General features: G+C 48.1%; 1 long non-coding RNA gene across 1 annotated transcript; it reads left to right on the top strand.

The window, feature by feature from the left end:
* The first annotated feature begins 4,901 nt into the window (after positions 1 to 4,901).
* On the top strand, positions 4,902 to 6,353 carry LOC148217722 (uncharacterized). Its single transcript, XR_015800816.1, has 2 exons — positions 4,902 to 5,070; positions 5,386 to 6,353. It is a non-coding gene; the product is annotated as an uncharacterized LOC148217722 (long non-coding RNA).
* Positions 6,354 to 13,724: the final 7,371 nt, after the last annotated feature.

The following is a 13,724-nucleotide window of genomic DNA, read 5'->3' as shown; positions in this document are numbered from 1 at the left end:
TTCCCGCCCATTAATCACTGATTTTTTCCCCATTTCTCACCGACTTTTCCCCCCATTTCTCACTGATTTTTATCCCCCACTTCTGACTGATTTTTCCCAATTTTTCGTTGATCTTTTTCCCCATTCCTCACCGATTTTTCCCCCATTTCTCTCTGATTTTTCCATCATTTTTCATGGTTTTTCCCCCCCATTTCTCACTGATTTTACCCCCTTTCTCACTGATTTTATTAATGTTTGTATTTCTATTTCTATTTCTATTTCTATTTATTATTATTGTTTTGCATGTTTATGTTTATGTTTATGTTTATGTTTATATCTATGCAGGTTAACGTTTGTGCATGTTTATGTCTATGTTTATATTTATGCATATTTATTTTTATGCCGGCGAACGCGGGCAGGCGTTTTATGTAAACGCCTATCCGCCGGGGTCCTAGAGAGGCCGCCATCTTGAGCGTGTCGGGACTCTCAAAATGGCGCCTCGGGCGGCACCCCGGCTGACCTGCCAAAAATGGCGGCAGAAAGGGCGGGAAAAAATCAGGACCCGGTGTGTAGGCATAAGATGCCTGATTACATCGCCGACGCCGATCCGCTCGCCGACAATTTTCCCGGATGTTTCAGAGCGTGCCGACAACGGCCGCGCGGTCCGCGGTTCCGCGGGCGTGAGGGCGCCGGCGGGCGCGGGCAGGCGTTTTATGTAAACGCCTATCCGCCGGGGTCCTAGAGAGGCCGCCATCTTGAGTGTGTCCGCACTCTCAAAATGGCGGCTCGGGCGGCACCCCGGCTGACCTGCCAAAAATGGCGGCAGAAAGGGCGGGGAAAAAATCAGGACCCCGGTGTGTAGGCATAAGATGCCTGATTAAATCGCCGACGCCGATCCGCTCGCCGACAATTTTCCCGGACGTGTCAGAGCGTGCCGACAACGGCCGCGCGGTCCTCGGTGCCGCGGGCGTGAGGGCGCCGGCGAGCGCGGACAGGCGTTTTATGTAAACGCCTATCCGCCGGGGTCCTAGAGAGGCCGCCATCTTGAGCGCTGCCGCACGGCTGGGTCCCGGCCCGCGGGCCCTTCCGCCATCCTGAGAGGGGCACGGTGCAGTACCCGCCTGTGTCCACACGGCGGCAGCACTGCCGCCCAACTCAGCCCGGCACTGCCGCCCTGTCAGGGACAGACAGAGAAGGGAGAGAGTTCCAAGCACCAGAGTCCCCACCCGTCATAAAATCCTCTCAATGAACGCCCCAAAAAAACCCCGACCCAAACTAAAAATGCCCTGCCTCTGACCAAATGAAAAAAAAACCTTTTATATATATAAATCATCTATTTTTTAATATTTAATTTCTAGTCATAATCTAGACATATTTCATATATTCAATTTAATTGCTATTCTATTTATCATATATACAATATTATTTTATTATTCATTATATACATAGATTTATATTACTAATGTTATTTCTATTTTATCTATATCCATCTATATTTGGAGGTTCATAGTTTTTAATATTATTTCTTTAAAAGCTCTGCCTCTAACCAAATAGAAACAAAAAACTCGATTATTTTAAATTATATTTGAATATATTTTTCTATTTAGTTTTCATATTTATATCTGTAGATTTATATGTCTATATTGTGTATTCGATATTTATATACTATTTAATGTAGTTTTTACTAGTATATTAATATACTCGATGCTATTTACATTCTATTATAACATACTATTTAATATAACATATTAAAATCGATAAATTATTTATATTACATACTACATACATGTATTTTATATTTATATTTATTTCTATATATTTATACTTACATATATATATGCATATATAGTTATCATCATTTTATGTCAGTATCTATTTTTGCATATTTGTATATTTTTGCCTATATTATTTTCAAAAAACCCTCCTCTAACCAAATAAAAACCAATAAAACATTCCTTTTAAAGTCTGAATATTTATATATTTCTATTTTCATAACATAATGTAATGTAATATATTTATATATTGGTTTCTTATATTTGCTTCTATATTTTTATTCTTTATCTTTTCTATTTACAGTATCTATAAAAAAACCCTACCTCTATCCAAACACAAGCCAATAAAACATTCCTTTTAGACTATATTTAGCTATTTTTTAAGGTTCTGTTTTTCATGCATTCTACACCCACCCCTCCCTCTCAATGTTCTGGCACCCACCATGACCCCCCCCCATGCCCGACTCACCTGCTCCTCCAGCGCAGCCCGTCTCCCTCTCCCAGGGACCTTGGGGTGCCCCAAACCACGTCGGAGCCCCCCTCAGCCTTTTTTCCTCACCCCAAAGAAGGCACAGAACGACTCCTTTAATGAAGTTGTTTTAACAATTGTAAGGCTAGAGCTTTTGGTATCCACTGCTTGCCATCCCTTGTAAACCAATTTTTTTCTTCTTTCTTCTGCAGCTTAATAAACCTCTTTTTTTCCCCATAGTTTTCCAAATGCATGTATTACCGCATATGCATACTTAGAATCAGTAAATATATGTAATGTCTTGTCCTGCTATAATTCACAGGCTCTCAAAAGCGTGTGCAGCTCTGCTGTCTGAGCTGACCAGGTGGCTGGTAACCTCCCCCCTTCCTTTAATTGCTTTCCATTCACGATAGAGTATCCTGTAAATCATGAAGAATGGGGGGAAAAATCAGTGAGAAATGGGGAAAAAAATCCCTGAAGAATGGGGGGAAAAATCAGTGAGAAATGGGGAAAAGTGGGGAAAAAATCCGTTAGAAATGGGTGGGGAAATTCCATGAAAAATGGCGAAAGAAATCAGTGAGAAATGGGGAAAAATGGGTAAAAAATCAGTGCGAAATGGGGGGGGGGGGAAATCAATGAGAAATCGGGGAAAAACATAAGTAAGAAACGGGGGGGAAAAGTCCATGAAAAATGGGGAAAAATCAGTGGGAAATGGGGATAAATCTGGAAAAAATCCATGAAAAATGGGGGAAAATATCAGTGAGAAATGGGGGAAAATGGGGAAAAAGTCAGTGAGAAATGGGGAAAAATCAGTGAAAAACGGGGGGAAAACTCCATGAAGAATGGGGAAAAAAATCAGTGAGAAATGGGGAAAAAAATCCCTGAAAAATGGGGGAAAATATCAGTGAGAAATGGGAAAAAATGGGGAAAAAAATCATTGATAAATCGGGGGAAAAATCAGTGTGAAAGGCGGGGAAAAATCGGGATCGGGGACGTGGACCGGGACTGGGATCGGGGACCGGGACGGGGAAATGGGACAGGGACCGGGATCGCGGACGGGGACCTGGGACAGGGACCGGAACCGGGATCGGGGACGGGGACTGGAGACAGGGACCGGGACCGGGATTGGGGACTGGGACCAGGACCGTGATCGGGTTCCGGGACGGGGAACTGGGACTGGGACCAGGATCGGGGACCGGAACCGGGGACTGGGACCGGGACCAGGACTGGGGACGGGGACTGGGGACAGTGACCGGGACTGCAATCGGCACCGCCCCCCGAACCGCTCCCGGAACCGCTCCCCGGGCTACCCCGGCACGGCGACCGGGAACGCCCCCGGCACCGCCCCGGCACCGCCCCCGGTGCCGCCCCCGGCACTGCCCCGGCACCGCCCCGGGTAGCGCCCCCGGCACCGCCCCCGGGGCGGGCCGCCGAACGCACGCGATGACGCGCGGGGGGCGGGACGGCGCGGGGCGGTGACGCGCTTCATGCCAGGAGCAGGGCCCGGGTGCGACGAAGACGGGAGCGGGCCGACCCGATACCGCGCGGGGCCGCGGGCCCGGCGGAGCCCGGCCCGCTGGGTAGGGGCCGCCAATGGCACCGGGGCTTCTGCTTCGGCTTCTGTCCGTGTCGGCGGGGAGGCCCCAGCCAGCGGTGCCCCTCTCCCTCGGCGACACGGGCGTGGAACTCGGCATCGGGCGCTGCATCGCCGCGGACAGCAGGGGGCGCACGGGTACCGATACTGCCATGGGGCCCGGCGCTGCTCTCCTGCTCCGCCGCCAGGCGGCGCTGCGCTGCCGTCCTGCCGCGCCTCCGGGCACGCTCGGTTTCCTCGGGACCCCGGGCCCCGCCTGTCCCGCCGCTGCGGAGGCGGGGGATGCTTTATGGGACTGCCCGAGCTGGCAGTGCCGGGTCTGGGGCGTTGGGGGCGCGCCTTGGGGGGCTGCGGGTGCGCTCGTTTCCTCTTCTGCATGGCCTTCTGTGTGAGCATCTCTCGTTGCGACTGCTCTTGGAGAGTCAAACCCCTCCTCCTAAGTGGTCTCAGGAGCCTGGCAGGGTGAGTTTTGTTTCACAGGGGAAAGGGCCACTGGTCGTGTCCAGAGACCTGTGCACCCAGCCAGGTTTCTGCCTGATAAAATTCCAAATGGATGAGGATTTCTCCAGCCCCAAGCTGCCCCCACCTGTAACCCTGGCTGCCTTTGGGGTGCCCAAAGCCTCCTCTGTGCAGATCTCAGGAACCTGGGAGGGGTGAACAATGTTTGCACAGGGAAAAACCCCACAGATTTTATCTCCGGGCCCGGGGCCAGGAGCAGGCATTTGCGTGCTATAATTCCAGAAGGAGCACGGTGTCTCCCAGACCCAAGCCGCATCCAGCTGTGACCCAGCTGCTCTTGGAGTGCCAAAAGCCTCCTCGTAGCTGATCTCAGGAACCCTGGAAGGGTGAGTTTGGTTTCACAGGGAAAAGGCCTCCGTTTGTGTCCAGAGATCAAATAAGGGACTCTGCTTTTCCTCTAGTTCTCCTTCCTGTTTTCACCTGGGCTACAAGGATGGGCATGGCCTGTATTTCTCATATCAAAGTGATGTTACTAAATTTGTCCAGAAGTTCTGATTGTTATTTTTATTAGTAGTAGTAATTTTCTGATAGAAAACACTCTCATTTTGCCTTTCCCACGTTGTTTCCAGGTGCTGCCCAGGATGGACATCCGTGGTCTCAGACAGTGATTCCCGAGGAGCAAGGAAAGCCTTTTCCTCACCTGCACAGTTCAGGTGGATGGGACAGAATTGGTGTGGCCTGACAAGGCAGGAAAAGCTGTCTGTGTTCTGGAGTGCCTTGAAAGCTTTCTCCGTCAGGTTTGGAAGGGGTTTCTCTCTGGGATTTCTTGTGATGCAGCACCACGGGTATCCTTTGTGCCAAGTCCAGTGCTAAAGGATTGAAGAACTGACAAGTGGGGTCTGGGATGAAAATGCCGCTAATAAAATTAAGCAAAGAATACAATAAGAGAAATGAGCATCCTTTTAATAGTTAGGAATAAAAATGCTGAAAAGGGCACTCTGAATTGGTGTCACTTGTCATGGATAAAACCCCAGAGTGAGGAATCAGAGCAGAAGTTGAGAGCTGGAATCCTTCTGCAGTCGACTTAATTTTCTTTTCCTCCTCTCTTTCAGGACAGGAAGAATCACGACTCTCCTGGCATCTTTGCCAAGAGCTGTGGTGTTTGATCAGCCAAAGCCCAGAGGCTTCAGCACCAGAGGTCTGAGCCTGGAGGGCTCCTGGTGCTGCCCGTGCTGTGGGCTATGTCAGAGGATGCAGGGTTCCTCTTTGCCTCCCTGCTGGATTAACTGCCATGGGAATGTGGGATCTGGGTGAAACTCCAGCTCTCCTGGTGTTCAGGGGAGCAAGGTCTGAGGGACTCCTCTCTGGGGATGTGCGGTGAAGACTGAATAGTGTGGAAGGAGAGTATTTATAAACTGTATCACTGTTTCTCCCAAAATTGGGGTGGAGCGGTGATGGGGGCGGTTGGGTTTGGTCTGGGCCGGTTATTCTTTGTGCAATTTTTAAATTCTCTTGTATGATTTACTGTCCAGTATCTTTCTAACAAAAGCTGACATAAATTTAGATTAAGGATTAGAACTTGGGTCCATTCATTGCAAACATTTGACAAGGCTGGAGGACTGGGGTGGTGACTGCTCTCAGGAAAGGTTACTTATTAATACTGTGTCAGATTTCCCGCAGTGACTGTCAGGCCTGCATGGCTGTGAGTTCGTGCTCTTCTCACTGGGGAAATAAGTTCAGCAAAATTAGAAATTTTAGAAAAAATCCAGCCAAAAATTCCACCTCTGTACCCCCTAAGTTTTCCCAGTTTTTCCCAGCTAGGAGCTGCACAGAAGTCAGGCAGGGGAAGTGACAACAGGAACAGCTGAAAAATTCAAAGGCACAAAGAGGAAAGGGGAAAGGTTTCAGAAAACAATTCTATGGTCTAAGAATAATTTCTGATTCCCTACTGAGAAGAACACGAACTCACAGCCATTCAGGCCTGACAGTCCCCTGCAGTGAGAGCTCAGCACACATCCACAGAGGCAAGTCCAGCATCTTAAATGAAAAAATAAAAATAAAAACCAGAAGAAAAAGGTGATTTCTTTTGCTTCAGAGTTATTTCAAGTTCTTAAAGCCCAAGCAACATTTGCTCTTGATTTTGGTTGGGTGAATCATGAGCAGTGGGCACGGGTCATGCCATTCATTGAGCAGAAAACCCGGGGTCATTTAGAGGGGACACAAGAACTGTTTGTGTAGCGACCTCGGGCTGCAGAGGGGCAGGAGAAAGGCCAAGGGAGCTCCCCGGGGGCCACCAGGGCCTGTGGGGAACAGAATGGACGCTTGGATGACCAGTGGAGGTGAGGAGTGGATCTGAGTTCATCTACAGGGAAATAAGGAGGGGATACTCTGGAGTGAAAAGCTGAGGTGATGAGTTCACCCACCTGGGCACGAGTTGTGTTTGCACAAAGTGGGAACAGAGGTGAAGGTCAATCCAAAGTCGATCCTGCTTGACCTCTGAATTCCAGGATAAGTTTTACAAGCTGCCAAATGAGGGAGTAAAAATACACAAAAAATGAAACTGAGAGCATTCATGAGGTTCCTGGGAGTCCATTACACTGTTGTCATAGAATTCTTAATGAGTTTTGAGCTTTTAATGACAACAATTCAGTACTTTCTTTGGATTATTCACTGTGTAGGATTTGGGGTTTATCTGGATTTTAAAGGCGTCGTGGTGGCCCTGACACTGCTCAGGAGCTGGTAGGAAAAGCAGGGTCAGAGCTCCTGGCAGGCACAGGGTGTTTTTCCCAGAGTGGACTGTGGAGGAATTGTTTGGGCCTTGGATTGTCCCTCTGGGTGATGCCAGTTGCTGTGATTTGTGTAATTCCATACATTTAACTCCAATACTTCCCAGCCCAGGAGCTTGAGCTGACAGGGCAGCACACAGATTGTTCTCTGTGCTGTGCCCCGATTTGGGTTGGCTGTCAGCTTTGCTAGCTCCCGTGAATTATGCCCATAGCCCCGAATTCCCTGCTCAATTCCCACTGCCATAACCTCACAGCGCCTCATGGAGTGGGGATATACTGTGGCAGGAAGCTCAGCAGCATCGGCACAGGGACAGGTGTATATTCCAAAGAATTTGCTGTTTCAAACCCTCATCCCCCAGCCCCGCCGATGTCCCTGGGGGGCACTTGACAGAGTTACCTGGATTTCAGCTGATTTCACCCCCCCGAGCTCGGGCTCCAGGTGATCTTTTCAAGCAGGAGAAGGCAGGGGCCGGAGGCGCTCGTGGCCCGTGCCGAGGCAGTCCCTGGGGCCACGAGAGGACATCTCTCCCTGCAGAATTTCAGTTCTTTCCAGAGCCTCAGCAGTGACAGAGGACAAAGAGGAAGATGAGGAGGAGGAAGAAGGGGGAGAGGGTTTGAGAGGAGGGGAAGCCCAAATCCGTGCTGTGTGCGGAGCTCCGACAGCACGCTGCAGCCCGCAGCTCAGTGTGAGCACGGGGCAGAGGAGGCGATTTCTGGGCATTCAATCACCCTGAGGCGGGCCCGGCACCGCCCCTGCAGCACCGTCCCCAGCACAGCTCGGTACCGCTCCGGGATCACCCGGCCCCCGCCCCCGGTGCCGCCCGGGACCACTGGGGACCGCCCCTAAAGCACCGCCCGGCCCCGCCCGGTCCCGTCCCCGGGACCTCCGTGCCCCGCCTCGCCAAGCCCCGGCTCCGCCCCGAGCCTGCCCGGGCTGCGCCGGGACCATCGCTGGCGGCCCCGCCCCTCTCCCCCGGGCCGAAGCGGGCTGAAGGAGATGTCCGCACGATTGGAAACGCCGCCGAAAATCGCACCCGTGGCATCGGTGTCGGCGTCGTGCGCAGGCATCCCACTAGAGCGAGCGGGCTCCTTGCTGTGCCCCCCTCCTTTTGCAGCCAGAGTTAGAAGGTCGGGGAGCGACACCCGAGACGCCATCTTGGGAGAGGCAGGCGCGCAGTACCGCGCTCTGCCCACAGGGTGGCGCTAGGGAGACAGGCAAGGGATGGAATCAAGGAGTGTCCCAATCCTTGAGGAAATCCCCCTGAATGAACGCCCCAAAAAACCGCGACCAGAACTGAGAAACCTCCTGCCTCTGTATGACTGCAAAGCGTGTGCAAGGAGTGTGCAAATAGTGTGCATTAGCAATCGATCGGCAGGCATTGGAAAGCGATCGCCGATCTAATCGATCGGCAGGCGCGATCAATCGATCGCCGAGCTAATCGATCGGCAGGCATTGGCAATCGATCGCCGATCTAATCGATCGGCAGGCATTAGCAATCGATCGCCGATCTAATCGATCGGCAGGCGCGATCAATCGATCGCCGATCTAATCGATCGGCAGGCATTAGCAATCGATCGCCGATCTAATCGATCGGCAGGCGCGATCAATCGATCGCCGATCTAATCGATCGACAGGCATTAGCAATCGATCGCCGATCTAATCGATCGGCAGGCATTAGCAATCGATCGCCGATCGAATCGATCGGCAGGCGCGATCAATCGATCGCCGATCTAATCGATCGGCAGGCATTACCAATCGATCGCCGATCTAATCGATCGGCAGGCGCGATCAATCGATCGCCAATCTAATCGATCGGCAGGCATTAGCAATCGAACGCCGATCTAATCGATCGGCAGGCGCGATCAATCGATCGCCGATCTAATCGATCGGCAGGCGCGATCAATCGATCGCCGATCTAATCGATCGGCAGGCATTACCAATCGATCGCCGATCTAATCGATCGGCAGGCATTAGCAATCGAACGCCGATCTAATCGATCGGCAGGCGCGATCAATCGATCGCCGATCTAATCGATCGGCAGGCATTAGCAATCGATCGCCGATCTAATCGATCGGAAGGCGCGATCAATCGATAGCCGATCTAATCGATCGGCAGGCATTAGCAATCGATCGCCGATCTAATCGATCGGCAGGCGCGATCAATCGATCGCCGATCTAATCGATCGGCAGGCATTAGCAATCGATCGCCGATCTAATCGATCGGCAGGCGCGATCAATCGATCGCCGATCTAATCGATCGGCAGGCATTACCAATCGATCGCCGATCTAATCGATCGGCAGGCGCGATCAATCGATCGCCGATCTAATCGATCGGCAGGCATTAGCAATCGATCGCCGATCTAATCGATCGGCAGGCATTAGCAATCGAACGCCGATCTAATCGATCGGCAGGCGCGATCAATCGATCGCCGATCGAATCGATCTGCAGGCATTAGCAATCGATCGCCGATATAATCGATCGGTAGTCGTGATCAATCGATCGCCGATCTAATCGATCGGCACGCATTAGCTATCGATCGCCGATCTGATTTTTCCCGCCATTTTTCATGGATTTTTTCCCCCATTTCTTACTGATTTTTCCCCAATTTTTCATGCATTTTTCCCCGCAATTTTCGTGGATTTTTTCCCATATTTTCCCCATTTCTCACTGATTTTTTCCCCCCATTTCTCAATGATTTGTTTCCCCAATTTATCAAAGATTTTTTTTCCCCATTTCACCATGATGTTTTCCCCATTTCTCACTGATTTTTTCCCCCATTTCTCACTGATTTTTTCCCCCCATTTTTCCATGGATATTTCCCGATTTTCCCCCCCATTGCTCACTGATTTTTGCCCCCATTTCTCTCTGAATTTTCCCCCCATTTTCCATGCATTTTTCCCCCCATTAATCACTGATTTTTTTTCCCCATTTATCACTGATATTTGCCCCCATTTCTCTCTGAATTTTTCCTTCCATTTTTCATGCATTTTTCCGCCCATTAATCACTGATTTTCTCCCCATTTATCACTGATTATTGCCCCCATTTTTCACTTATTTTTTCCCCACAGCATCGGCCACCACAGCACGAGCAACAACAGCTCGCTCTGTTCCCGCCATTGCCCATGGATTGTTTGCCTGTTTTCCACGGATTTTTTCCCCATTTCTCACTGATTTCCCCCCCCCCCCCCCCCCATTTCTCACTGAATATTCCCCCATTTTTCATCGACTTTTCCCCCATTTACCACTGCTTTTTCCCCCATTTCTCGCTGATTTTGTCCCAAATTTTCCCCCATTTCTCATTGATTTTTTTCCCTGTTTCTCACTGATTTTTCCCCCATTTCTTAATGACTTTTCCCGCCATTCGTCACGGATTTTTTCCCCCATTTCTCAATTATTTTTTCCCCCACTTTTCCCCGTTTCTCACTGATTTATTCCCCCATTTTTCATGGATTTTTTTTCCCCCATTTCTCACTGATTTTTTTCCCCATTTTTCAAAGATTCCCCCCCCGTTTTTCACTGATTTTTCTCCATTTCTCACTGATTTTCCCACCATTTTTCATGTGGTTTTTTTCCATTTCTCACTGATGTTTTACCCCATTCTTATTCCCATTCTCATAGCTCTATTTTATATTTATACATATTCTTATATTTGCATTATTTCTATTATACACTAGATTTTTCATAGATATTTGCTACTTATATTTCATTATATTTTACATGTATACCAATCTATTTCTATTCTTTATATTTTATTTTTATATTAGCTATAAAAACCGTGCCTCTACCCAAATAAAAAGCATTTAAACATTCCTTTTAGACTATATTTAGGTATTTTTTATGGTTCTGTTTTTCATGCATTCTACACCCACCCCTCCCTCTCAATGTTCTGGCACCCAGCATGACCCCCCCCCCCCCCCCCCCCCATGCCCGACTCACCTGCTCCTCCAGCGCAGCCCGGCTCCCTTTCCCAGGGACCTTGGGGTGCCCCAAACCACGTCGGAGCCCCCAGTCTCCACACCCTCCCCCTCCGTAGGGAACGGGAATGGGATGGGGAGCACACAGGACAAGAAAGGAACACAAAAGACACACTGGACAGAGAGAAGAAAAGGGCTGGAAGCTGGATATGAGGATGAAAGTGGAGCAGCAACAAACCTCAGGACTCTTGACTAGAGAGTGTGGCTGCTGAACGTCTCAAAAAAAAACCCCAGCTCCAACACAACATGCTGTGCTCACGGCTCGGCCTGGGACTCGTCAGTGAACATCTCTCTCTTGCCAGGGCCATAAAGCCCCCGAGAAAACACGAGGTGAGGTTGATGTGCTCCGGCTTTGCTCCTGCTCAGCCCTAACCCCAGCCCCTGCTGCCAGCGAGCACCCTGATCTCTGAACCTCTTCTCAGCTTGTTTGTACGCTTCCAAATTCCTTCCTCTTTCTTCAAGCTTCATCTGTTTCCTGGCATTGGGAGAATGACAAGTGTTTAGCACAGCGCAATGAATACAACAGTCTCATTTTCAGAAGACACAACTGAACGAGAACCGACAGCAGCACTGCTTCGAGACAATCTGGGCACACGTTTCCCTTCCAGCAATCTGAGCGTTCTTTTGTGTCACGCCTGAAATCCTGAAAATGGTTTTTTGAGAAAAATTATCCATAACTAGAAAACAATCAAACCAAATAAATAGAACCCCTAGGATATAATAACAGCCCATATACTACAACACTCCAATTCTAATATTAATAAGAAAACAGAAATTAGCTACACAGCATTACCTCAAACAAACACTACATACTGGCAAGAATCAAAGCCACCACAAAATAATTCAAAAACTACCCTATGCCTTATGCTACGGGCTAGAACGCCATCGGCAAACCTTATCAAGGTATCCTTTAAAAACAACGCCCCACCAAAAACAAAAACAACACAAAACGCCATTCAAGAACTCCCTTATCAACACCTGAATGAAAAAACATGGCATTAGATAAATAGACCATAGCCCTTATCATACACCATCTACAAACAAAATAAAGCTATACCATACATCCTCGAAAACCACCTTCAAAGCACGACATTAGAAAAAAAAACTTTCCAGAATTAAAAGCTGTATCTAACAAAAGCCGTCTGATAAAATTAACAACCAAGCCCCCACCATCAGAGCTGCCCCTACTAAACTCCCCATCGTACATATGAAAAATCAGTTTTAAAAACCTACTTCAATTCATTCTGCCTCAAATACAAAGCCATCCAGAAAGTTACCTTCACTCAAAAACAAAAGCGCACGTAGTAAATAACATTAAAAAATAAATCAGCACACTACACACCACAAGCATAAAATATTGAATTAAAACCAAAAATACCCCTAGTCATTAAAGAGCCCAGCCGCAAGCTATATTTAACTATAACTTCGTGCAAACGTACACATATCATTAAAATAGATTTCTTTCAGAATACAACTGATGATCTAAAATAGTAAAATGTCCGAGAACGATATTATAATAGGATATCCTCGATCATCCTCCCGCAAATTCTCTCCACTGTATTGTCCGACACACACCGGAAAAAAAATCCAGTTTTTACTTTTTTCAGCTAACTTCTCATTTATTAGCTGAGAGGAATGTTGAATTTGTCTTTACAAATGAGCTGTGGATCAGCCTGTAGATAAGGCTAGCACTGAGAGATAAAAGAAACAATGGGATGGATTCCACTGATTGATGAATGGAAAGAGATAGTTGCCTTTACAAACAAACTGCAGGGCTGCTGATAAATGAAATTGGATATCGAAAGATGAAAGAAGCAACGGGGGGAAGCTATGAATTCTATAAGAATTAAAAATTAAAAGGGAGGGTTATACATTAGAGGGGAATTTCAGGTATCAGGCGTTCCGGGAAGTCTGTGCCTCTCAAGTACCTCAGCCAATGGGAAAAGAGAGAGGGAAATGCGGCCGGGAAAATAGGATAAAAAGGAGGCTGCGTCCTCCAAAAATTTGAGAGATCCCAGGGGAATGTCCCATGGCCTCTCCCTTTATTCGAATAAAGCAAAAAGGACTCCTCTGTTTCCTTTTTGGACATAAACCGCTGGTGTTTGTGGATTAATTTTCCTGACATTTAGCAACATATTGTTAAAAAAAAAAAAAAAAAAAAGTGATCCAGAAGAGGGCAACATTGACAGCCATTCCAAGACAGGATGAACAAATGCTTTCACATTGACAGAGGATGCTGCGATGTTCTGAGAACAGAAGATAGAATAAAATAAAGGAAGGTGATGTTACAAGACAGAAAAGGGTAAAATAAAAGGAGTACCTGAGACTGGGGGGCGGGGGGGAAGAAAATGGGGAAATATTAATTGCTACACACTAGGTACAAATGCTTTTTACAAGTAATTTATGAGAAGCAAGCTAAAAGCGTCTTACTGCTGCTAGTGATATCATGCTCCAAGCTCTGCTAATAATTCCTATTTCTAGCAATAGTTAAATTGAACTCACTACATTCCAACTATTTTTCTGCTTGTTTAGATGGCAGATCCGTTTGGAACACACCTTCGTATAGCAAATTCTATGCCCAGGTAGGGACCTCTCAGTTCTTCCATAAAACATTTTCTTCTGCATTATGGCAAGCCTTTGTTTTAGCTTGACAGCTTTCTTGAAACTTCAATTTACGCATGTATCCAAAG

The sequence above is a fragment of the Sturnus vulgaris genome, unplaced genomic scaffold (assembly GCF_052056855.1).
Source record: "Sturnus vulgaris isolate bStuVul1 unplaced genomic scaffold, bStuVul1.hap1 Scaffold_348, whole genome shotgun sequence".
Lineage (NCBI taxonomy): Eukaryota > Metazoa > Chordata > Aves > Passeriformes > Sturnidae > Sturnus > Sturnus vulgaris.
Note: the sequence above shows the minus strand (reverse complement) of the source record. Positions and strands in the feature narration are given on the sequence as shown.